Raw genomic sequence first — 24,342 nt, 5'->3', positions numbered from 1 at the left:
ACTCACTGAGGGCTTCTCTTTGGAAACTTCACATCCATTCTCCACATGTTCTTCCCACCCTCCCCCGTCCCACAATAGGAATTAAAATTTTGGAGTTGAAGAAGAAAGCTAGAAGTATTATGAAGCAGCCTTGTTTGCTTTAATAAAGTAATAGTTCTAGTTTATCCTCCTCACTTTCCTATGTAGTGTGCTCCCTTGAAGGTGACTCAGACAGGTAACTCCGTCAGTCTTCTCCCTGCGGTTTCACTACCCGGGTTACTAACAGTTAAGAAGTTTTTACCAGAAAGTGATGGCTAATAGTACTGGCTTCCTCGGGAAAAGCTATGTGTTGTTGCATTGTTAGAGAAAAAAACCAGAGCTGGGTAGTAGTTAAGGTGGTAAAAACAGATTTTACTCAGGAAAACTATTGCAGTAGGGGAGGAGAGATTCCAGTATAAAACAGGCTCAATGCCAAGTGCAGTATGGGCCACTGGGAATTCAGAGCCAAGGAGCAGTGCGAAGGTCATTGTATGGAAATTACTAGAGGAAACCTCAGGGGTCAGGGGGATTCTAGCTCAACTGACCCAACGAGGATTCTTGCTGAGGATAAGCCAGGAGAATCAGATGTCACCTGGGGGGTTGTGGGGGACAGTAGAGGATGAGGAACACATCAGATATCGAGGGTGATCAGATGTTGAGGAGGGGGGCAATGCAGCTAAACCGACTTAGCAGGGCTTTTGCCAAAGTCAGGGGATGCAAAGAAGGATATGGAGGGCCAAAGGTGGAGGTCCATTTTGGAAGAGCCTTCAGAGCAGTCCAACTAAAGTTTGGTAAGAGAGAGACGCTGTCAGCGCCTGGTTGTGTGTTACTTTTAGGTCCTGTGCACTGTCTTTTTTCAGTTGAAAGGACAAACCCTCACCTTCAGCTGTCCTGGGTGCATCTCTGAGGCTGGGTTTAGGGCTGGGCCTCTCCAGTGGCTCCTGGGGATGGGGGCAGCACTCACCCTTTGCGGAGGTTTTACAGCACCCCCAGCTGGCCCAGTGTGCGGCTGTTGTGGGGTGCATAGGGCCCCCGAGAGAGGCTTTGGGTCTGTCTCAGTGTGCATGTTACTGTATTATGCTGTGGTGGCTCCCTCTGTTTGCCTCTGTGAATGGTGGGCTCCAGAGGGCTGGGATCCTGACTGGCTCTTTCATCCTGTCGTCCCCAGCATGGCGTTTTGCACATAGCAGGTGCTTGATTTGTAGTGTGTGAAGCAGTGAAGATCGTTTGTGAAAATTGGGTTCAGTTCTTTATACTCATGGTGGTAGGATTGGGGGATCACAGTGTAGAAACTAGTTGAGAGAGCCTGGAGTATGGAAAGCTATAATTATTTTAAAAGCTTTCTCTCAACAGGTCATTTCATTCTCACACCTTCCCAAAACACTCACCAGACAGGCCGAGTGAAGTTTCACCTCCCCATCTGTTCTCTGCTCCCCACCCCGCAGCTGAGTTGTAAGAGGCAGATGCCGCAAGAAGGTGGGGTGGGGGGCAGCCAGCCTGAGCATCTGCAGATTGGAGAATGAGCCCTCCTTCTTGGCCCTCCGTAATTGAATGTTATGCCGCCTCACTGGTACCGTTAATGGGCCAGGGTGCCCCGATATTCCCACTGACTCTGAAATGAACCATTTCTCTGTTGCGGGTTCTTGCATCTGGCAAGGCCATGGTGGGGAGAGAGCGCTCCAGCCTTGCCCAAAGGGCTGGTGAGGAGGTCCAGATGGTTTCACCTAGGCCTCAGGGACGCTTCCCATGAGAAAAGAGGATTCCTGCTGGGCCAGGCACTCCTCCCCTGCAGCATGGGAGCAGTCGCTGGAGGTGCTTGAGTTGTTGGGTGCTGTGTCCCAGTGCCCCTGCAGTCCTCTTCGTGCTCTCCCCGTGAGGCTCCCAAGGCAGGATCTGGAGGCCCAGACTGTTCAGGCAGCCTTGTCTGGCTTGCAGGATTCCTCTAAGCTCTGGGTTTCTAGGATTCCAATTACAAAGGGTTATAATCCCATCTCCAGTTGGGTAAGGAACATTCAAAGCACTGGAGTCAGATCAATTTTTCTGCCTGTTACAATTCTGGGGGCTGGCTCAGAGGGAGCAGGTTCTTAGCACTGCTCACGTGGCAGCTCCAGGTGCCCCTTGGACCACACACTTTACAACATAGCCCTGTTCTTCCCAGAGCTGGGGTCCCTCTGCTACGGCTGTGTGGACTTCTGTGCAAAACACACGCATAAAACAGACTTGGAGCTAGTAGGAAACCTTTGTATTCAGAAGAAAAGTGGAAACAAAATGGAAGTGTCGAAGTTGTTCTGGTAGCCGGCCCTGTGCAGGCAGCAGTGGTGTCTCTAGTGGTTCCTCCCTTCAAACCTATTTACCCCACGTCATTATATTTAGCACAGTGCCTGAAATCCTTCCACTAAGTTCCCTAACCTTTATAATTATTCAGCAGCAAATATTGTACCTTTGGGATCCTAAGGAGCTAGCTCTTGCTTCCTTCCCCCCTTATCTCTGGGAGGTGGCATGTCACAGACCCTACCTTAGAGGTACTCAATTACTTTGGAGGGCAGAATTAGTCATTGATTGGGGACACCATTTCCCTCTTTGGCCCTGCATTGGGGAGGAGGAGTTCTAGGAGGTAGGGGAGAGACACAACATTGGTGGTGGGAGAGAATAACACTTCTTCTAGGGTCAGGTCAGCCTTGTATGCAGGGCACCAAATGAACCCTGTCCCTGGGACCAAAGACTAAGAACTTGGGCCAGGAGCGGCAATGCTGGCAGTGCTTGAGTTATGTCTGAACCATCCCAGGAGATTCCAGAATTATGGAGCTCTATCAGAAATGGCCCCAGCTGTGTGTGGGCTGCTGCGTCCCTCCTGCCTGGATGCATGTATGTCCTTTTCCTCTGCTGTCCTTCCAGTTTCTCATTTTGATCCTTAGGTGGATTAAAGAGAGGACCTTAAAATGCCAGTTGCTAATCTTGAGTGAGGATTCCCAGAGGACTGCTGGCGCAAGTATAGGCAGGACTTCCCCCTCTGGTGATGTGCTTGCTTCCAGGGCCGAGGGAAGGGGAGGCACAGTGAGACCAGACTGTTCTCTGAGCAGTGCTGGAGGAGCAACACCCTCATCCATGTGGAGTGGGTGTGGACGGAGGCAGCAGGGAGGGTAGTAGCTGGGCTTCCTGGGTAGCCCGTGGAGGCTGAGAGCAAAGCCACATGATCAAGGAGCATGACCAGGAAGCCAGTGGAGGTCCCCTCTGCTGCATGAGAGCCACCCCCTGGAGCCTAGGGCCCCGACTGTGGGCAGAGCTGGCCCTCCATTCTCTGCAGTGAGTATGGGGACAGATGTGATATTGTGATCTTCTCAGAGGACTGATGCATTTTGCCAGAGACATGGAAGTGGCTTAAAAGCCAGCAGGGTCCTTGGTGAACATGATATAGATACAGGTTGTGTTCCTCGGAAGTGACCAACACGTGCCCTTTTGCATGGCGGAGATTCAGAACTGCAGCCTGTGCTAATCCTCTCAGGTCCTTTTGTTATGGCCGTGGAGCCCCATGGTTTGGTCACTCCTTGGGGTCATTTATGTGTCTGGCTGGTCCAGTTCCTATGTTTTGACTGCTGGGACCAACAGCTCTGTGTGTGATTAGGGCATTGCCAAGTTACCAGTGGTAGAAATCATTTGCCATATGGTTCTCTAGATGTTGTTGTGTAATTCAAACTCCTAAGGCTGTAAGTTTTGCTAACTGCTCTTAGTGGGCTCTCCTTGCATTTTACAAAATGCACAGTAGTTTTTGTCTAAAAACAAAACAAAAAACTGGAAAGTGACCAGTTAAGTAAATTTGCACATAAAATACCCTTACATGTTTCTTCCTTTAAAATCACTGAAAATATGCTGAATTTTTATTTAGTTTAACCAGACCACGTTTGTGAGGGTAAGATATTCCCAAGCTATTCTGAGAAGGGGTTTAGCTTGAGAACTGGTGGAGCCTGGGAAGGGATAAGGCCTGTCTTGCCTGACAGAGCTGCGCCTGTGAAGAATCAGACATACGCCGTGCTTGCTTTCCTGGCCTTTCAGCTTGGTATGTCAGTCCCTTATAGCGTAGGCTTGTAGCAGACTCGCTGCAGAAATGCATTTTAAGTTCCAAGCAAATGTACAAATGAACTTTGAGAACCCAACTGACTTGAAAGCGTGAGCTGATTGGGTTTCTCACATGGTTTCTTTCCACATTTTATAAAGTTCTTGCTTTTTAACCATGTGTGCTTGAGTAAGACAACTAAAGGCACTTTGAAAGTGAGGGTGGCATTTTGGATGTCCCTCTTGAGCATGGTGAGGTCATAGCTCCCTGCTGGGCCATGGAGGCTGTGGACTGCATGTCTGGCTGCTAACTCTTGGCTTGACTGCCCAGGGGGTCCTTCTCCATGGCCAGGATGCTTATCCATGTTTGAGGTTCCTTCTTGGAGACTGGTGTCTTGGGTGTCTGCTCCACTTTTCTGGAAGTCTTTTTACTCCACCACAGAATTTGGGTACTAGTGTGTGAAGTGGTGAGAAAGTGACATGACTTACAGACCAGCCTGCCTGCCAGGTGGCCAACACAGGACACAACGCTGTTTAATTCAAGGTGTGAAGGGAGGCACAGGCTACTCTGTTTTCCTCAATTGAAAAGGAGCAGGATGGGTGTGGTGTTTCATGCTGTTAATCCCAACACTTGGGAGGCCAAGGTAGGAGGTTTGCTTGATGCCAGGAGTTCAAGACCAGCCTGGGCAACATAACGAGACTCTGTCTCTACAAAAATAAGCATAAAAGAAAAGGGGTTATCTCTCTTCTGCAGTAGATCTTTTATTTTTATGTGCTGAGTACTGATAGGGAGATAGATAACTGGACTCCCCCTTAGCAGATCCAGTAATATGCTCCCTTCAGTGCCACGCAGGGGAGAAAATTCCGACTGTTATGTGGAGAACCCTGAGAAGACTTCTTCCTGTAGATTGGAGATGTTCTGGCTGAACACAGGATTAGCCTCCAAACTGGTGTTTTTGTTTTTAGAATAAGATACATGGCTAGTAGAGATAAAGTTCTATTGACATGGAAGGCTAGGTGTGTTCTCCAGTTTACATGGGGACTCAGAAAATATGTGGAGCTGGAGTCTCAGAGAAGGGACATGCAATGGGTCCCTTCTGACACCTGCCTGCTTCCCACCCCAGCTCTCCCCTGCCTGATTTTAGCCCTGTGGATAGCTGTTCTTTATATTTGGATTTTCTTCCAGCACCATCTATTTGATGTAGGCAGTTTTATAGAGGAATTCTTTTGGGAAATACTAAAAACGGTTTCTGGTGGTTTGATGAAAAGGCATTCTGTTTAGAATCTCCCTAGCACAGTGCAGGGGGCGGCGGGGGTGGTGGGGTGGAGTTGTTTCCCCTCTTGGAGGGGAGGCTGCACAGATCCCTCCCCTCACCTTGGGAATGAATGCCTGGGGCATCTAGGTTGGTCTCTTTGAATTAGCCAGTTCAAAGAGGGAGAGAAGATACTTCACATCTTGGAATGGAGCCTTGTAATTGCTGACTTGATTGGATTACCCGAAGTAACCTTTTATGCTTGGTTAAGAATATGCTTTGTTGGGAAAGCATATTTCTGTTTTAAAATATTAATAGTTTTTTCCAACCAACCTCTTCTCCAACCTCCCAACTAAAAGAAATATCAGTAGCTGTTTCCAGAGTTATCTACTGTTCGTTAGATAATTAGGGGCAGGAATATTTATTAATGGTGTAATATGTACTTAAACAGTATTTTTGATGTTTCAAGTACATGAAAGCAAGGATGTGTTTTCTCCTCCCCCGGGATTGTAACTTGACTTCTCTCTCTCTTTTCTAGAGTCTCTTAAAGCATTTTGGAATGGAATGGTTGTTGTTGCAAGTTGAGCCATGGTGCAGTTGCTGTGGAAACTCTAGCATGACTTTCCAGACTACTGTGTGTTTTTTAATAGTGGGCACACCATGGTATTGAACTAGTATCTTAACGTGCACTTTTTTTTTTTTTTTTTGAGAGAAATGGAAGGTGGTAGAGAAGAGAAGAGACTTTCTCAAATGTACACTTTGTGGAATACTTTACTGAAGTAACTGTGCTCTGAAGGGTGTGCAGCAGCACCTAGGGTGGAGGCCCAGCAACTGGCCGGCCCTGGCCCAGGTGGCAGCTGGGTTTCAGCTGTGTTGAGCATCAGCAGTTCCTGTTTTTTGTAGAATTTTATACTGAGCTCTGTGTGCTTAGAATTGTTGGACTCTACCTGCCCTTGTGATAGTTCCTTCTCAGGTTTAGTAAGAATAGGATAGGGAGCTGGGAGGCAGAGATGAGTGCAGAGGACTGTGTAGAGGACCATTTGCTTACCAGGAAAGGAAGCTGCAGGTGTGCTGTTTTGTGATCGTGCTGTTTGTCTGTCTGGTTAAATCAGCATGGCTGGAGGTGATACTGAAACCCTGGAATCTGCAGGAGGATCACAAAGCACTTTGCCATCCAGTTCTGATTTTCTGCCAGTTTCCTTCTTAAACAGCTGTAACAAAAATTTGTTTTGCCAGGAGAGAGCTCAATTCTAAATTTCCCAAAGAAATTTTCTTTTCTTTTTTTTTTTTTTCTTAGGAGGTACAAGCAAAGGCATCTTCCTTTCTCCCTCTGAAAAATTTTTTCTTTTTTCTCAAAATTAGCAGTAGTAATTGTCTCACGTGTGTGTGTGAAGAGACCACCAAACAGGCTTTGTGTGAGCAACAAGGCTGTTTATTTCACCTGGGTGCAGGCGGGCTGAGTCAGAAAAGAGTCAGCAAAGGGTGATGGGATTATTATTAGTTCTTAATAGGTTTTGGGATAGGCGGTGGAGTTAAGAGCAGTGTTTTGGGGGCAGGGGGTGCATCTCACAAAGTACATTCTGAAGGGTGGGGAGAATTACAAAGAACCTTCTTAAGGGTGGGGGAGATCATAAAGAACCTTTTTAAGGGTGGGGGAGATTACAAAGTACATTGATCAGTTAAGGTAGGGCAGAAACAAATCACAATGGTGGAATATCATCAGTTAAGGCTATTTTCACTTCTTTTGTGGATCTTCAGTTGCTTCAGGCCATCTGGATGTATATGTGCAGGTCACTGGGGATATGATGGCTTAGCTTGGGCTCAGAGGCCTGACATTCCTGTCTTCTTATATTAATAAGAAAAATAAAACAAAATAGTGGTAAAGTGTTGGAGTGGCAAAAGTTTTTAGGGGTGGTATGGAGCGATAATGGGCGATGTTTCTCAGGGCTGCTTCAAGCGGGATTAGGTATGGCATGGGAACCTAGAGTGGGAGAGATTAAACTGAAGAAAGATTTTGGGGTAAGGGGTGATATTGTGGGGTTGTTAGAAGGAGCATTTGTTGTATAGAATGATTGGTGATGGCCTGGATGCAGTTTTTTATGAATTGAGAAACTAAACGAAAGACACAAGGTCCAAATAAAAGAAGGAGAAAAATAGGTATTAAAGGACTAAGAATTGGGAGTACCCAGGACGTCCAATTAGAAAGTGTCCAAAGGGGTTCAACGTTATTGTTTGCTTGGTTGGCGAGTTTTTGGGCTCTATCCTTGAGTTTTTCTATGTTGTCATATGCCAGGCCAGATTGATTTAGGTAAAAACAACAGTCTTCATTTAAAAATATACAGAGTCCTCTTTTTTTAGCAGTAAGTTGAGGTCTCAGCGATTTTGGAGGAAAGAGAAATGCAAAGCCAGCAATTGTTTGTTAAAGAAGGATTAGAAACGGCTAGGAGAGAGTGAGTTTGATAGTGTGGTAGAGATAGCTGGGGAGAGTTAGAGGGTGGCATAAGAATGGGAATGAGAATGAGTAAATATAAAAGTAAAGAATAGGACTTCATCAGGGTGAAAGTATTGGAAGATACCTTGTCACTGAAGATCTTCTATCCACTTCAAGAGGGACTTAGGGGTGGCAATTTGAGGTAAAACCAGGAGCCACTAAATACCAAGAGCCTGAGAAACTGATTGGGTGATTTGACTAGTAAAGGCCAGTTTGTTATGGGACTGTATAGAGGTGGGAAGGCCAAACCAAGGAATTATGTCTGACAGAAGGGAAGAAATGACTGCAGTGGCCTTCTCAGACCCTGTGGGAAAGGTCTCTACCATCTAGTGAAAGTGTCTACCCTGACCAAGAGGTATTTTAGTTTCCTGACTCCAGGCATGTGAGTAAAGTCAATTTGCCAGCCCTGGGCGGGGGCAAATCCCTGAGCTTGATGTGTAGGGAAGGGTGGGGTGGGGTGGTTGGCCTGAACAATCCCTGAGGGGTAGTGGAATAGCAGATGGAACACTGAGAAGTGATTTCCTTGAGGATAGATTTCCACGATGGAAAGGAAATGAGAGGTTCTAAGAGATGGGCTAGCGGCTTGTAACCTACATGGAAGAGGTTATGAAATGACGACAGAATAGAATGGGCTTGTGAGGCTGGAAGGAGATATTTTCCTTGGTCTAAGAACCATTTGCCTTGTGTGGGAAGAGGTTGATAGGTGGAAGTTTCAGCAGGGGAGTAGGTGGGAGTGATCGTTGAGAAGGAGAAAAACTGACCGTGAGGGACAGAAGTTGGAATTCTGCCTGCTTCTTTAGTTACCTTACCAGCATAAGCATTGCCCTGAGTGATGGGATCTGATGCCCTTTGGTGGTCCTTGCAGTGTATGACTCCAGCTTCCTTTGGAAGTAAAGCAACCTTGAGAAGAATTTTTATTAAAGAGGCATTAATGATGGAGGACCCTTGCATAGTGAGGAAACCTCTTTCAGCCCACATAACAGCATGGTGGTGCCGGATATGGAAGGCATATTTGGAGTCAATATAAATATTGACATGTAGTTTCTTTGCAAGAGTGAGGGCTTGAATTAAGGCAATGAGTTCGGCTTGCTGAGAGATAGTAGAGGGAGGCAGAGCAGTAGCCTCAATGATGGATGTGGAAGATACTATAGCATAGCCTGCCTTTGCTGGTGAGTGGCGATTAGGCCTGGTGGAACTGCCATCAATAAACCAAATGTGATCAGGCTGAGGAACGGGAAAGATGGAAATATGGGGAAATGGAGTGAATGTCGGGTGGATCAGAGACATACAGTCATGGGGGTCAGGTGTGGTATCCGGAATAATGTGGGAGGCCGGATTGAAGTCTGGGCCAGGAACAATGGTAGCTGTGGGAGACTCAACAAAGAGTGAGTACAGCTGAAGGAGCCAGGGAGCAGAAAGTATGTGTTTCAGATGTGAGGAAGAAAATAGATTTTGGAAGTTATGAGAACTGTAGAGAGGGAGTTGAGCATCGTTTGTGATTTTGAGGGCCTCTAAACGTATTAGGGCGGCAGCAGCCACTGCATGCAGACATGAAGGCTAGGCTAAAACAGGCCAAGTTGTTTGGACAGAAAGGCTACAGGGCGCGGTCCTGGCTAAGAATTCCGACCACACAGCCCTGCACTTTGGCTGTGTGTAATGAAAAGGGTTGGGATGAGTTAGGGAGAGCTAGTGTGGGGGCAGCTTCTAGGGCTGTTTTTAAGAAACAGAAAGAGGAGTGATGAAAGGATTTAGGATCTATGGAGTCAGCTAGGTTTGGTTTTGTGAGTTTATATAATGGTTTTGTTAGGATGGCCGTCAATACCCATGACAATTATGGAGGCAAGGGAAACAGGCCCTTGAAAATAAGGTAATGTGGAGTGAGTAGCCTCCGTATTGATTAAGAAGGGGACGGATTTACCTTCCACTGTAAGAGTTACCCGAAGCTCGGCATCCGTGATGGTCCAGGGGGCTTCCGAGGCTACCTAAAGGCGAAAGTATCCAACCATGCCCAGGAAGGAAAGGAGTTGTTGTTTTGTAGAAGGGGTTGGGGTTTGGGAGATTAGCTGGACATGATCAGCAGGGAGAACACATATGTTTTCATGAAGAAATATGTCGAGATAGGTAATGGATGAGGAAGAAATTTGGGCTTGACTGAAGTAATGGGGGCTGTCGTGAAGGCTTGCAGCAGTACAGCCCAGGTAATTTGCTGAGCCTGGTGGGTGTCAGGGTCAGTCCAAGTGAAAGCGAAGAGAGGCTGGGATGAAGGGTGCAAAGGAATAGTAAAGAAAGCATGTTTGAGATCCAGAACAAAATAATGAGTTATGGAGAGGTTGTGGAGGGAGGTATTGAGGATAGGAGAGTGTATGGCTTTGGCACCACTAGGTGGATAGGCAAGACAATTTGGTTGATAAGGTGCAGATCCTGAACTAACCTGTAAGGCTTGTCTGGTTTTTGGACAGGTAAAACAGGGGAATTGTAAGGAGAGTTTACAGGCTTTAAAAGGCCATGCCGTAACAGGCAAGTGATAACAGGTTTTAATCCTTTTAAAGCGTGCTGTGGGATGGGATATTGGCGTTGATAAGAGTAAGGGTGATTAGGTTTTAATGGGATGGTAAGGGATGCATCATTTGTCACCAAGGAGGGAGTAGAGGTGTCCTATACTTGTGGATTAAGGAGGGGAGATACAAGGAGAGGATGTGAAGGAGGCTTTGAACTGGGGCAAAAGGTGGCAATGAGGTATGGCTGTAGCCCAGGAATAATCAGGGAAGCAGATAATATAGTTAAAATGTCTCGACCTAATAAGGGAGCCGGGCAGGTGGGGATAACTAAAAAGGAGTGCATAAAAGAATATTGTCCAGGTTGGCACCAGAGTTGGGGAGTTTTAAGGGGTTTAGAAGCCTGGCCGTCAATACCCACAACAGTTATGGAGGCAAGGGAAACAGGCCCTTGAAAATAAGGTAATGTGGAGTGAGTAGCCTCCATAGTGATTAAGAAGGGGACGGATTTACACTCCACTGTAAGAGTTACCCGAAGCTTGGCGTCGGTGATGGTCCAGGGGGCTTCCGAGGCTATCAGGCAGTGTCAGTCTTCAGCCGCTAAGCCGAGAAGATCTGGGAAGGAGTCAGAGCCTCGGGCCAGTTGGACAGTCCAATTTCCAGTGGGGTCCTGCACAGATGGGACATGTCGGCATTCCTTGGCCCAGTGGCCAGATTTCCAGCCCTTGAAGATCCTGGGGGAGGAAGTTCTGGAGGAACCCCTGGCAGCTGCAGTTCAGGCGTTTGGAGTTCTTGTGTGCTGGAGGTGTGGCTGGGGTTTGTCTCACAGTGGAGGCAAGGAATTGCAACTCAGAAATACATTGCTACTTGGCTGCCATTACTTTATTACTGTACACCTTGAAAGCGAGGTTAATTAAGTCCTGTTGTGGGGTTTGAGGGCTGGAATCTAATTTTTGGAGCTTTTTCTAATGTCGGGAGTGGATTGGGTAATAAAATGCATATTGAGAATAAGGCAGCCTTCTGGCCCCTCTGGGTCTAGGGCGGTAAAATGTCTAAGGGTTTTTGTCAAACAGGCCATGAACTGGGTTGAGTTTTTGTATTTGATGAAAAAGAGCCTAAATGCTAACTGATTTGGGAGAGATCGGATAAAGAAAAAAGGAGCATTAACCTTGATTATGCCTTTAGCTCCAGCCACCTCTTTAAGAGGAAATTGTTGGGCAGGTCGGGGAGGGCTAGTCGTGGAACGAAACTGAAAGCCAGACCGGGTGTGGGGAAGAGAGGTAATAGAAGGATTATAGGGTGGGGAAGCAGAGGCCGAGGAAGAATTGGGACCTGGCTTGGCCTGGCGAGGAGCAGCCTGGGGAGGAGGGAGAGAGGTCATATGGGTCCGTAGAAAAGGAAGATTCAAAAGACTCTGAGACGCTTGGGGTTGGGACTGAAGGACAGACAGGAGAGAAAGAAGAAAGATTTGGGACGCCTCTCACTGGGAGCAGAGACTAGGGAGGGACCAGTGTGTAAAAGAATGCCTGGACGTCAGGCACCTCAGACCGTTTGCCCATTTTACGACAAGAATTATTTAGATCTTATAGGATGGAAAAATCGAAAGTGCCGTTTTCTGGCTATTTGGAACCACTGTCTAGTTTATATTGGGGTCAAGCAGCATTGCAGAAGAAAATAAGACGCTTAGATTTTAGGTCAGGTGAGAGTTGAAGAGGTTTTAAGTTCTTGAGAACACAGGCTAAGGGAGAAGAAGGAGGAATGGAGGGTGGAAGGTTGCCCATAGTGAAGGAGGCAAGTTTAAAGAGAAGGGTGGAGACATGGAGAAGGGGGGCGGGGAGCAGCCAAAGCAGGCGTCCCCGCAGTTGACTTGCCACCAAGGGAATGTGGGTGAATGACCAAGGCAGGCGTCCCCGCGGAGATCAGACACCAATGGAATGTGGGTGAATAATCAGAGAGGCGTCCCCTCAATGATTAAACACCAAGGGAAGTCTGTCTTCCTGAGTCCATGACCGGTGCCGGAGTTTTGGGTCAACGGATAAAATGTGTCTCCTTTGTCTCTACCAGAAAATGAAAGGAATTGAAATTAAGAGAAGGGAGAGATTGAAGGGTGGCGCCAAGATTAAAAGGAGAAAGAGGTTGAGGGATAGTGAGAGAGGTTGGAGAAGAGAGTAAAAAGAGGCCGCTTACCCGATTTAAAATCGGTGAGATGTTCCTTGGGCTGGTTGGTCTGAGGACCCGAGGTCGTAGGTGGATCTCTTCACGGAGTGAGGGTGAGGAGAGGGAACTGGTCTCCCTAAGGAGTCCCGCTGACCAGGGTCTTCGGTACCAAATGTCTCACATGTGCGTGTGAAGAGACCACCAAACAGGCTTTGTGTGAGCAACAAGGCTGTTTATTTCACCTGGGTGCCGGCGGGCTGAGTCAGAAAAGAGAGTCAGCAAAGGGTGGTGGGATTATCATTAGTTCTTACAGGTTTTGGGATAGGCGGTGGAGTTTAGAGCAATGTTTTGGGGGCAGGGGGTGCATCTCACAAAGTGCATTCTCAAGGGCGGGGAGAATTACAAAGAACCTTCTTAAGGGTGGGGGAGATGATAAAGAACCTTCTTAAGGGTGGGGGAGATTACAAAGTACATTGATCAGTTAAGGTAGGGCAGAAACAAATCATAGTGGTAGAATATCATCAGTTAAGGCTATTTTCACTTCTTTTGTGGATCTTCAGTTGCTTCAGGCCATCTGGATGTATATGTGCAGGTGACTGGGAATATGATGGCTTAGCTTGGGCTCAGAGGCCTGACAGTAATATGATGGGTCGAGGGAAAGTTATCAGAAGAGAAAAAGAACAAAAAAATTTCTAGCTTTACTGGAGAATGTTGAAGATGGGGGTAAGTAGAGGTTTACACTAGAAATGGATTCAAGTAGACAAACTGTATTATTTCATCATAAATGCCTCTACTTTGTTCTTTCCTCCCATTACCCGCTCAATTCTTGTTTTTTTTTTTTATTCTAGTTATGAAGAAAAGCAAAAAGAGTTATTTTGCCTTGACCCAGTGCAGAGATGAAGGCAGAAATCAGATTTACCCTATGTAATAGCTTATTACTGGGCAAAGAAATGAAGTACATTAAGGAGGCCTTTTTTTCCTCCAATGGCTGTTAGATTGTGTATTGCAACCAGGAGTTGTCAAGCTCCTGATCCTAATCCAAGCTGGGGGCTGTGGTACAGTGTGGCCAGCTGCCTTGCCGGCTGCCTTGCCAGGCAGGTCTCGCATCTACAACTGTCATCCCACTGGAATCAAGTTGCGAGCCAGTGAATTTGCTGGGGTGTGCCCAGGTCAGAACAGTTACAGCTTAAAAGCCTTCACTGCCTTTTTTCAGATCCTGTTCCTGGGAGAGTCTCCCACACTAAGTTCAGTGTGGGTGCCGGCTGTGGTGAGGGTGTGCTGCCACTGCAGCTGCTGTCTGGGCATCTGTGTTAGGGCCAATACTTCAAGAAGTGTGAGTCATTGTGAAGTGACTGTAGGCAGCTGGGAAATAACAGCTGCGAACAGAAAAAAGACTGGAGGCCTGCTCTCTGGAGGCCTGGGCATAGTGATGAGAGGCTGAGGAACAGAGAGGGAAAAGAAAAATGCAGTTCTAAAATTAAAAAAAAAACCTTAATTTAAACTGTGATTTACAGATAATTCCCATGTGTGAGAGACAGTATAGGAAACACTCCAAAGAGCTTGCGTTAAAACAAAAATAAATAAAAATGTAAAAATTTCCTGCCCCTATGTGAAAAAAGTAATCTGTGATTGTTTTGTTGTATTTTGTTGTGACAGGGTCTTGCTTTGTTCCCCAGGCTGGAATGCAGTAGCATGATCACGGCTCACTGCAGCCATGAACTCCTAGGCTCAAGCATTCCTCCCACCTTGAGTAGCTGGGACCACAGACATGTGTTACCATGCCTGGCTAATTTATTTTTTGTATAGACAGGGTCTTGGTATGTTGCTCAGGCTGATCTTGAACTTCTGGGCTCCAGTGATCCTCCCACCTCAGCCTCCCCAAGTGCTGGGATTATAAGCATGAGCCCCTGCACCAGCCATGTGATTGTTCCATACAACTTAGATGGTACAAAAAAGCAAAGGAAGGAAAAATATAACCTTGTCCTGTCACCCAGGAGGAGGGAGCCAGAGACAGGCACATGGTAAGCACAGACTTTGAACAGTGTCAAAGCTTGGAATAAGCTGAGCCTTACACAAATGCTAAAGACAAAACAAAAGAGGAAAAAGAGTTTTACGTTTCAAACAGCACCGAGAAAGAGAAATGATCAATAAGTGGAAGAGGATATCAACTGAACAATTTGGTTTTCTCCAACTTTCTTCCCAGCACCTGCTCTGTTGGCATGCCGGCATGAAACCCAGATAAGGAGAGAAATTTCTAAGAGATTTTTTTCTTTTAAGAATTATGATGTGCCAGATGCTAAGAGAACTAACACATGTGATCACGGAAACACTGCAGATAAATTTTAAGAAATTGTTAACAATGGGAAAAAAATGTCACAAAGTAAGGCAAATAGGGTCCTAATTTTCCAAAAAGGGAGGAAAGAGTTTCTATGCACTGTGGATTGGTGAGCTTAACTTTGCTTCTAGGCGAAGGTGATAGAAAGGTTGATTAAATAGTTTCTGGACATTTGGAAAACAAAGAAGAGCTAACTAAAAGCAAGCCTAAGTTCAAGAAGAAGAAATCAGTGCAAGCATACCACCTTCAGTTTTGAGTGGGTTGTTCCAAGGACAGGCAAGTGCACCAGAGCTCTGCTTCTCAAACCACATCTACATCGGTGTCATTGGAGGGCTGGGTTTTGAGACAGTAGGTCTGGAGTAGGGTGGGAATTTGCATTTCTAGAGTTCCAGGTGACGCTGATGTCGCTGGTCTAGAGAACTACTCCTAGTATACTTAGTGCTGTTGGATTTGGGGAAGACTTGTAACTTTTGGAGAATATTGAGAAATTGGTTGGGAATATTAATGGTGGTGTGTGGAGGGTGAGGGCTTTTAACTAATTAAACAGTGTACAACTTTGTTGTCATTATTTTAACTCGGACAGTTGTCTTTAGTATTTTGTCAGAATACTCTGGCCTTGACCCTCATCTGTTAAGTAATTTCATCAGGGACTTAGACCTGATGTTGAATGGTTGAGGGTTTAAGTGATCTTGGTATGTTAGATTTAGCAGTGATAGGCCGGGTGCGGTGGCTCACGCATGTAATCACAGCACTTTGGGAGGCCGAGGCAGGAGGATAACCTGAGGTCAGGAGTTCGAGACCAGCCTGGCCAACATGGTGAAACCCCGTCTCTACTAAAAATATAAAAATTAGCCAGGCATAGTGGCGCGTGCCTGTGATCCTGGCTACTTCGGGGGATTCTCCTGAGGGAGGAGAATCGCTTGAACGCAGGAGGTGGAGGTTTGCAGTGAGCTAAAATCAAGCCACTGCACTCCAGTCTGGGCGACAGAGCAAGACTCTGTCAAAAAAAAAAAAAAAAAAAGATTTAGCAGTGATACATGTAAAATGGCTGCAGTTAGTTACAGGAGGCTCTACAATACCTTCTGGGATAAAGGCCTAGGAATTTGGGTTGACCTCAGTATTGTTTGAGACAAGGTTAAGGTGGATTATATCTCTTCCATCTGACAACCTGTTTCTCACCCCTACCTGGGAAAGAATGCAGAAACCCAACACAAGTTTTATGCTCTACTAAGAGATTTCTTCCATGGCCAGGCCATATCTATTGTATTTAGTGTAGTTCTAGCACTACATTTGAAGATTTTGACAAAATTTGAAAGCATCTTGAGGAAAGAGACCAAGGTGTTTAAATCTGGAATGGATTTGCTGTGATAACAACACCACTGTCTCACTGGCTTTTCCTAACAAGCCTTAATTTCTTGCTCATGTCACGGGAAGGTTGCAGGTGAACTGTGGCTCTGCAGGGCTGTGCTTGGTTCCAGGTGTCTTCCTTCAGGACTCAGACCAAAGGAGCAGCTCCTGTCTGGGTCTGAGACACGCTGTTCTCATGGGAAAGGGCTGGAGTGCAAGGTGGGGAAGATGCCATGTTTGCCTCCATCTAATTGGCTGAGGGTGCCAAGGTCAGGGAGGTGGAGAAGTGACCTCCCACTTAATGCAAGGGCACAGCCTGTGACTAGGGGGCAGAGGGGGAAGTTGTAACCTCGTTACAGGGAGGGAGTGGGCAGTTGGAAACAGTAATCCAATCTACAGCAGATGGAGATTCAGTTACTTTAACATTTATTGATTGCCTACAAAAAATTAGGTATTATGCTAAGGCATGGAGGATTCAGAGATCAATAGAAACCCTGGAGGGACTCAGTATAGAAGGACAGAGGGAGATATAATCAAATACATTGCTATACAACTTGACAGATAGAAGAATCACAGCATTCCCAAGTACAGAGGCTGCAGAGAAGAGGGTGGGAAGGGCTGGCGGCAGGGAAGTATGAGGTCAGTGTTCTCAGACGAGGGGGGACATCCAGCCTAGGTGTTGAGGATTTAATGAAGAATTTGTGGCTGGGTGCTGTGGCTCATGCCTGTCATCCCAGCCCTTTGGGAGGCAGAGGCGGGTAGATTGCCTGAACTCAGAAGTTCGCGACCAGCCTAGGCAACACGGTGAAACCCTGTCTCTACTAAAATACAAAAAAAAAAAAAAAAAAAAAATTGGGTGTGGCAGTGTGTGCCTGTGGTCCCAGCTACTTGGGAGGCTGAGGCAGGAGAATTGCTTGAACCCAGGAGGCGGAGGTTGCAGTGAGCCGAGATCACACCACTGCACTCCAGCCTGGGCAACAGAGCGAGACTCTGTCTCAAAAAAAAAAAAAAATAATAATAATTTGTGCGGTGGGCAAGAGGATGTGGATCACACTTTGGGTCGGGGATGGCATAATTGCAGCTGGAGTCTGGAAACAGTGGGCTGCTTCCTGGGGGCCATGTTTTGCTTGCTGTTGTATCTCCAGTGTCCAGAACAGTGCCTGGTGAATGAATGGTGGGTTTAGTCTTTTGGTATTGTGTTGGAGGGATAAGAAGGAAGGAACCAAAAAAGGAAGACACCAAGAGGTAATTTTAATGCCATTTTCATGGGACCCTTGGGAGCTAGATTAGAAGAAGCCAAGACTAGAATCGGGGAGATGAGTTGCAGAGGGAAGTGGTGAAGGTCTGAAGGAAGGTAGGAAAAGGTCGGACACATTCCAGACATATTTAGGGGTGGGGGTGGTTGGATATGGGGAGTTTAAAGGGGAAGGAATATGGGGTGAATTGGGTGGTGGGTCAGTGGATATTGGTGACTGAAATCACCACTGCTAGGAATACAGTAGAGAGAGAGCAAAAATAGTGAAAAGGAAGATGATGTATTTTGTTGTTGTGTTTAGAGTTTGAGGTGACTGTGAGACACTGAGGTGAGGATATGCAGTGAGTCATTGGATATATGTGATTCTGCCCTAAAAATGTATATTTGAGCTTTATCATTAGAATGGGTGAAATTGCAGAGTGAGACTGTAAAACTTGGAAGTGTCTGGGACAGAAGCTCTGGGACACACAGTGTAGGAATGGCCAGGGGAGGAAGATTTTTGAAGATTTAGTGAGGATATTCTTACAGCGAGGGGCAACCAGGGAAGATGATGTAGTGTGTGGAGGAGAGCGTTCAGCAGGAGAGAGTGGCCGTCACTAACTGCAGGGCAGGCAAGCTCAGGGCCCAGCACCATGGCTTATGGGAATATCGGGAGTTGAGGAAGAAAAAGGCTCCAGTGGCACTGAAGTGGGAAATGCGGTAGAGATTTGGAGGCTCGACTTTCAGAACTTGACTGAGAAGTGAGGGAGAGAGAGAGGAGTTCTGATATGCAGCAGGCACATCGCTTTTGCCCCACTTCACAAAGGAAGGAGAAGCAGAGCCACTGAGGCTGACCTGGACTTCACTGGTTCCCCTCTGCAGTTGAGCTGCTGTCAGAATGTGGATTTGCAAATAAAGATCTGTTTTTTTAGCCCAAGGTTTTCTAGGCTAAAATATAGGCCTATTTTTTCTTGTGTTAGTTTCCTTGCTGTGTAACAAATTACCAGAAACTCAGCAGCTTAAGACAACGCACATTGATTCTATCACAGTTTCTGTGGGGCATGAGTCGGAGCATGACTTGGCTGGGTCCTGTGCTTCCCAGTCTGTGACGAGGCTGCAGTCAAGGTACTGCCATAGCTAGGGTCTCGTCTGAAGACTTGCCTGGGGAGGATCCCCTTCCAAGTTACCTTGCAGAACCTGGGTATTGGAAGGATTCCATTTCTTTCAAGTTACGAGACTGAGGGCCACAGTTCCTTGCTGGCTGCTGGCTAGAGGCTGCCCCACGTTCCGTGTCCTGTGGGTTTTTCCACCATGGGAGTTATTACTTCATCAAAGCCAGCCAGAGAGAGACAGCTTGCAAGGGGGAAGTCATTGTCTCATGCTGCCTTAGCACAGAGGTGACATCACCTGTGCCCTACTCTGTTGCTTATCAGTGAGTCACAGGCCCCACTCGCACTTAGGAAAGGGGATTACATAAGAGCATGAATACCAGGAGGCGGGAATCATTGGGTGGGCAAGAACCTTAGACCTGCCTGCCACAGAGTAGGACTCCATGATACATCTTGTAATCGTGAGACTTTTGCAGCATGACTTCAGCAAGTTGGGGGCCATGGTGGAAGGGAGTGATTGACTTCACTATCAGATGAGATTTTCACATTGAAGGTGAAATGTGAACTGGTCTTTGAGGTGGTAGCTCCAGAATTTTCACACATAAAAGGGGGTTAGGGTAACAGTCTGGTTGGAAGCGGGGTACATCACAAATGCAGTGTATTTGGAGTAGCTTGAGCAATCGAGCTGAAGCCTTGTCAAGCCGTGCTTTGAGAGTGACCCTGCTCTGAAGGATGCAAAGACTTAGTTCCATAAAGAAGAGACGAGGACCCAGGATGAAGTGGATCATTCTAGGCGGAGGGAACAGCAGGAGCAGAGATGCTGAAACTTGGCAAAGCATGATGTAGTTTTAGGGGAAGATCAGTAGTTTCCTGAGGATGGGTGAATAAAGCCGGGAGAGTGGCATGGGGGCAGGCCGTGCACTCAGAGGTGATGGAGCCTGGCCCTAAGGGCAGATGGGCTTTGTTGGTCCTCAGAGGAGATGGAGCCCGGTCCTCAGGGCAGAAAGACTTTTGGGTCCTTGAGAAGATGGAAGCCCTGTCCTGAGGGCAGGAGGGCTATGTTGTTTCTCAGAAGAGATAGAGCCTAGTCCCGAGGGCAGGTGGGCTTTGTAGGCCTTGGATAGATGGAGCCTAGCCCTGAGGGTAGAAGGGCTTTGTTGGCCCTCAGGGGAGCTGGAGCCCAATCCTCAGGGCAGAAAGCCTTTTTGGGCCTTGAGAAGATGGAAACCCTTTCCTGAAGGCAGAAGGGCTTTGTGGACTCTCAGAGGAGATGGAGCCGGGTCCTGAGGGCAGAAAGGCTTTTAGCCTGGGTAATGGTAGGATTAGTTTTGGGCTCCTTTCCTCAGGCTGCAGGGGAGGCTGCTTGGGAACGTGTTTGTTGCTCACATCTGTCTCCTCTGATCTTGGCAGGAGACAAGAAAGGATGTGAGTCGAGAATTCAGAGCTGCTGACGTGTTTCCCAGCTTCTGTTGCATCCTGAGAAGCCTGGGTCGGGCTGAAGTTTGGGGGAGATTGGGAATGTGTGGCCCCACCTAGGAATTGGGCTGCTTACTTCCAGATCACTGTAGGCCAGCTCCCTCTTGCTGTACTTTTCACACGTGGGCTCAGCCATCCTCTGGGCCAAGCAGGTGGCAGTGCCCGCTCTGACTGCACAGATCAAGACAGAGAGTTTTATAGATAAAAACCAATGATTTTTTAAAAGGCATCTTCTCTTTATTTAGAATTGGTATATTGGATGTCAGGAAGAAATTAGTTGCTCTTTTTTTCCTATCCTTCCTGAAAGAGCAGCTTTATACAATGTTTTTGGCAGCTGATGTTCAAAGAAGATCAAAGAAGAAAACTGGCATTTTTGGCAGGTTATGACACTGGTACCCGTGGGGTGCTGTTCAGTGCCATGTTACCTGATCTGGAAACTTGGGGTACCTGTGTGTGTGTGTGTGTGTGTGTGTGGCCTTGTAGGGTGCTACTTCTCTCCTTGCCTACCTACTGTTTACTTTGATGATGCTGACATTAGTGGATTTCTGCAGATGGTGCTGTTTAGCCAGGTATGCAGCACTCTTTATTTAAAGTGGAAGGCCATTAATGGTGGCTCACGCCTGTAATCTCAGCACTTTGGGAGGTTGAAACGGGAGGATTCTTTGCGCCTAGGAGTTTGAGACCAGCCTGGGCAACATAGTGGGACACCATCTTCTAAAAATAATAAAATAAAATGGGGAATCCTTTTGATTGGGGAGAAATTAGAATCTAATTTTGGAAAGGGGCATAAAATAAGTCATGAGTTTGGGGAAGCACTATGACATATACTTACCTAGTTATCTCTTAAATTTCAAAATTGGACTTAATTGAGCAAATGGTGGTGAAGATACCATAGAACAAAAGATTCCCTGTTGCCTTCTGGGCTTTTTTATTATATGAAACGATGTGGCATGATTTATTTGGTTGTTACTGTCCGGTTCTGAACATGAGCAACCTTTAACAGACAGTTGGAATGGGGCCCAGTTGGAAGGAGGGCCGCGGACCACCTGCTTTCGTGGCTCTGTTGCCCTGGAGATCACTCCAGCTGTGACTGTTGGGAGCAAAATCAACTCTTCAGACAGGTGGCAGCGGGACTACACTCTAGACTAGAGGAAACCAGGGAAGAGAAAGCCCAGCCTGAGTATAGCAGGAAAGAAACTGAAGTCTAGGGTCATTAATACTAGCCTTCATAACCCATCAAACGGTGAAAGTGTATTTCTTGCTTAAACAAAACCATGCAGATTAACCTTCCTCCATCCTGTGGCCACCTTCTTCAGCAGTAACAGAGTCCGGAGAGGCATACTTACTGCCTTACTGTGGAAGTGAAACACATCACTTCTGCTTCATTGTGGCCCTGGCTGATTGCAAAGATGACCAGGAAATGCTGGGAAGCACGTGGAATGCCAGTCTTTGCTTTGACCTCTCAGGACAGCTTTTCTGTCGAGGAGGTATTTAGAATCAGTCATATTTGTGGATTGCAAAGAGGTGTTCTCATTCCACAGTGCCTTTCAGGGAGTAAGAGGACAAGCCGATCCCATTAGCTGTGGAGCAGAGCGGCCCAGAGCAGGGGCTCTGGCATCTGAGTCTGAGCTCTTGATCCACCACTTACCATGTGACTTTGAGCAAATCATTTAACTTTTCTGCCTTAATGTCACCATCTGTAAAATGGGGTCACTAATAGGACTGTAACAAATATGAAATGATTGTTACAGTCATGGTTTTATCTATGAGGGAAAGAGAAGTTGATGATGGTCAGTTTTAGCTAAAATGTTTGAGCATGTTTTTCTTTGTTTTAATAAAGGGGAAGGTTAAAACAAAACTCCTTGAGAGGTGTTTATAGACACCAGATGATTTGTAGAGCTTTTGGTTGTGTAGTTTTAATTCTAGGGTGTTTGCCTTTTGTTGCTTCTTTTAGGTGTTTTAAGGAATCAGACCTGCATCTTTTAATGGCATTAATTTCTTTTAACTTGCAACTTCTAATAATAATGAACAAGCCATCTATCAGAACCAAATCTTCTATGCTCCAGAGAATTGTAAGAGATTAAATTACATTTTTAGGGGTCTCTAATCCTGTCTCTGGGTTGACAGAATTGGGAGAGTGAAGAGGAAGCTACCAGGAATAGTTCACCTCTCTAGCAATCTGTTCTCTTTTTTTCATCAGCTGTTTCCAAAAGCCTTCAGCAAGATGCTGTGTGACATTCAGCTGGTACCATTTCCAGTAAGTCTAAAAAAGCTCTAAGCCCAGGCCTTTTGGAATATGTCTCCTTTAGGAAAAATCATCAGTAAAGCTTGAGGCTAAGACTATTGAGTATAAAATGGGGTTTATGCTGCAAAGTAGAAACTGAATCATTTAGCTTCGATTTTAGTGAAGGGCTGAGAGTTTATGTAACAGAACTGCCTATATGCTCTCTTTTATATCAGGGCTTGTGAATATCAACAGCAGGGAGCAGGGAAGTAGGAAACTTTCTTCAGTGACCTGGATGGAGCATTTAGTGAGCTTCTTCTACACCAAATATGTAGCTGTGTCTGCCTGTAGGTAGGGGTGGAGAAATGAAAAGGCTGAGAAACCCCCACCCCCAGCTTGATCACTGCACTTTCTCAAGGAAACCTGTGCTGCAAAGCTCTCGTCTACCAGGAGGGAAGATGGAGAGAACAAGATAGAAAAAAACATGCCCTTGCTTGAGCCTACGGAGAAATTAGGCAATCAGTTTTCATCTATGAAGCAGTGGGAGCCATGTCCTACGGAATACAGAATTAAATATGTCCTCTTGTCCGCAGGCCCTCTCCTGTGCATTCGGGTGGTGTGGTCGTGGTGCCCCGTAACAATGATAACAAATGGGGTAAGCGGTAACTGAGAATATGCCTCCGTTGCTCAGAGTAGAGGGTGCTCAAGTGTGGGGGGCATATGTGGGGACAGTGGAGGTAGAACAAACACAGCCTAGCAATTCCCAGTGAGGCTCTGGAGTCAGAATGCCTGGTGTGAACCCTGGCCCTGTTGCTTGCTCATGTGAGATGTGATGTAGGCGGTTTCTTTTACTCTGCTGTGCTCAGTTTCTTCATCTGTAGAATGGGGATATAATAGTACTTTTTTTTTTTTTTTGATCTCTCTGTCACCAGGCCGGAGTGCAGTGGCACTATCTCTGTTCACTGCAACCTCCGCCTCCTGGATTCAAGCAATTCTTGTGCCTCAGCCTCCTGAGTAGCTGGGATTATAGGCACGCACCACCACACCCAGCTAATTTTTGTATTTTTAGTAGAGATGGGGTTTCACCATGTTTGCCAGGCTGGTCTCGAACTCCTGACCTCGTGATCAACCTGCCTCCCAAAGTGCTGGGATTACAGGCGTGAGCCACCGCACCCGGGTGGGATGTAATAGTATTTATGTCCTATTGTCCTTATGAATTAATGCATGTGAAGTAGTTAGGATACTATTTTGACATTCTGTGAGTGCTCAATTGTATTACTATTATTTGGGAATTCTTGAAGAACAGTTAATTAAAAAGTAGGTTGAAGTTTATTGTGAAGCATCTCTAATGTGGTATGATGTGAAGGAATTTGGACTTATCCTTTGAGCATTAAAAATTTTAAGCAAAGAAATGGTATGAAGGAAGTGTTTTAGAGGTATTGTAACCCTGGCAGAATGGCACAGGTTGGATCCGAGGTAGAAAGAGAAAGGTGGCAGGAAGGCTGACGGGAGAAAAAGTAATCAGGTATGACACGGGGTATGTGCTAGGGTGGTGGCCATGGACCATGAGGGAAGGACTGGGTTGCATTAGACTGTCCCTTTTTTTTTTAAGCAATTTGGAGGATTTTTAAGGTGATAAGTTATAGGTTTGAGGAAGTTATTGGATAATTTGGAGATAATTCAAAACTAAACCCCATTAGATATACAGCTCATTTTAGTTGCATATCAACTCATTTGATATACAACTCAATTAGTCCTACAGATTGATTTTAACTGCTTTATCTCATGTCTCTCTTTATATACATTTACGTAAATATATGTGTGTGTGTATGTGTGTGTGTATATATAATACTTTAGATTTTGATACTTTTAGGTCATTCATACGCATTGTGACTGCTGAAATTAGGAAATAGGTTGACAGATTACTAATTTCTAGGCAAACTTTATAATTAAAAGTAGAAATAGATATGGCTGTAATTTTTTTTTTTTTAGTACAGTTCAAAATAAATGGTGCCTTTGGTCCTGCAGATGGTTTCTTTCTTATCTAGTTTTTCCTCTACATGAAAAGTATTGCTGACTCCTGTTCTTAATTTTCTATTGTTCTTAATTTAGGTCCTATGTCTGTGCTTGCCTGATTTTTCCTGTGACTATCT

At 46.1% G+C, this 24,342-nt stretch overlaps 1 protein-coding gene across 8 annotated transcripts in view; it reads left to right on the top strand.

Annotated features, from left to right (window-relative positions):
* Positions 1–24,342, top strand: part of CCNY (cyclin Y) — a 309,167-nt gene that overhangs the window by 147,031 nt on the left and 137,794 nt on the right. Inside the window, exon 1 of one of the 8 annotated variants that reach the window (XM_058436538.1) lies at positions 22,826–22,844. The exons of the other annotated variants lie outside the window; for them this stretch is intronic. The gene's annotated coding sequence lies outside the window, so the exon portion shown is untranslated. Of the gene's footprint in view, positions 1–22,825; positions 22,845–24,342 lie in introns of those variants that run through there. 8 annotated transcript variants of the gene reach the window in all.

Source organism: Hylobates moloch, unplaced genomic scaffold, assembly GCF_009828535.3.
Source record: "Hylobates moloch isolate HMO894 unplaced genomic scaffold, HMol_V3 SCAFFOLD_3, whole genome shotgun sequence".
Classification (NCBI taxonomy): domain Eukaryota; kingdom Metazoa; phylum Chordata; class Mammalia; order Primates; family Hylobatidae; genus Hylobates; species Hylobates moloch.
The sequence above is the reverse complement of the archived record's forward strand: the minus strand, read 5'-3'. Positions and strand labels throughout refer to the sequence as shown.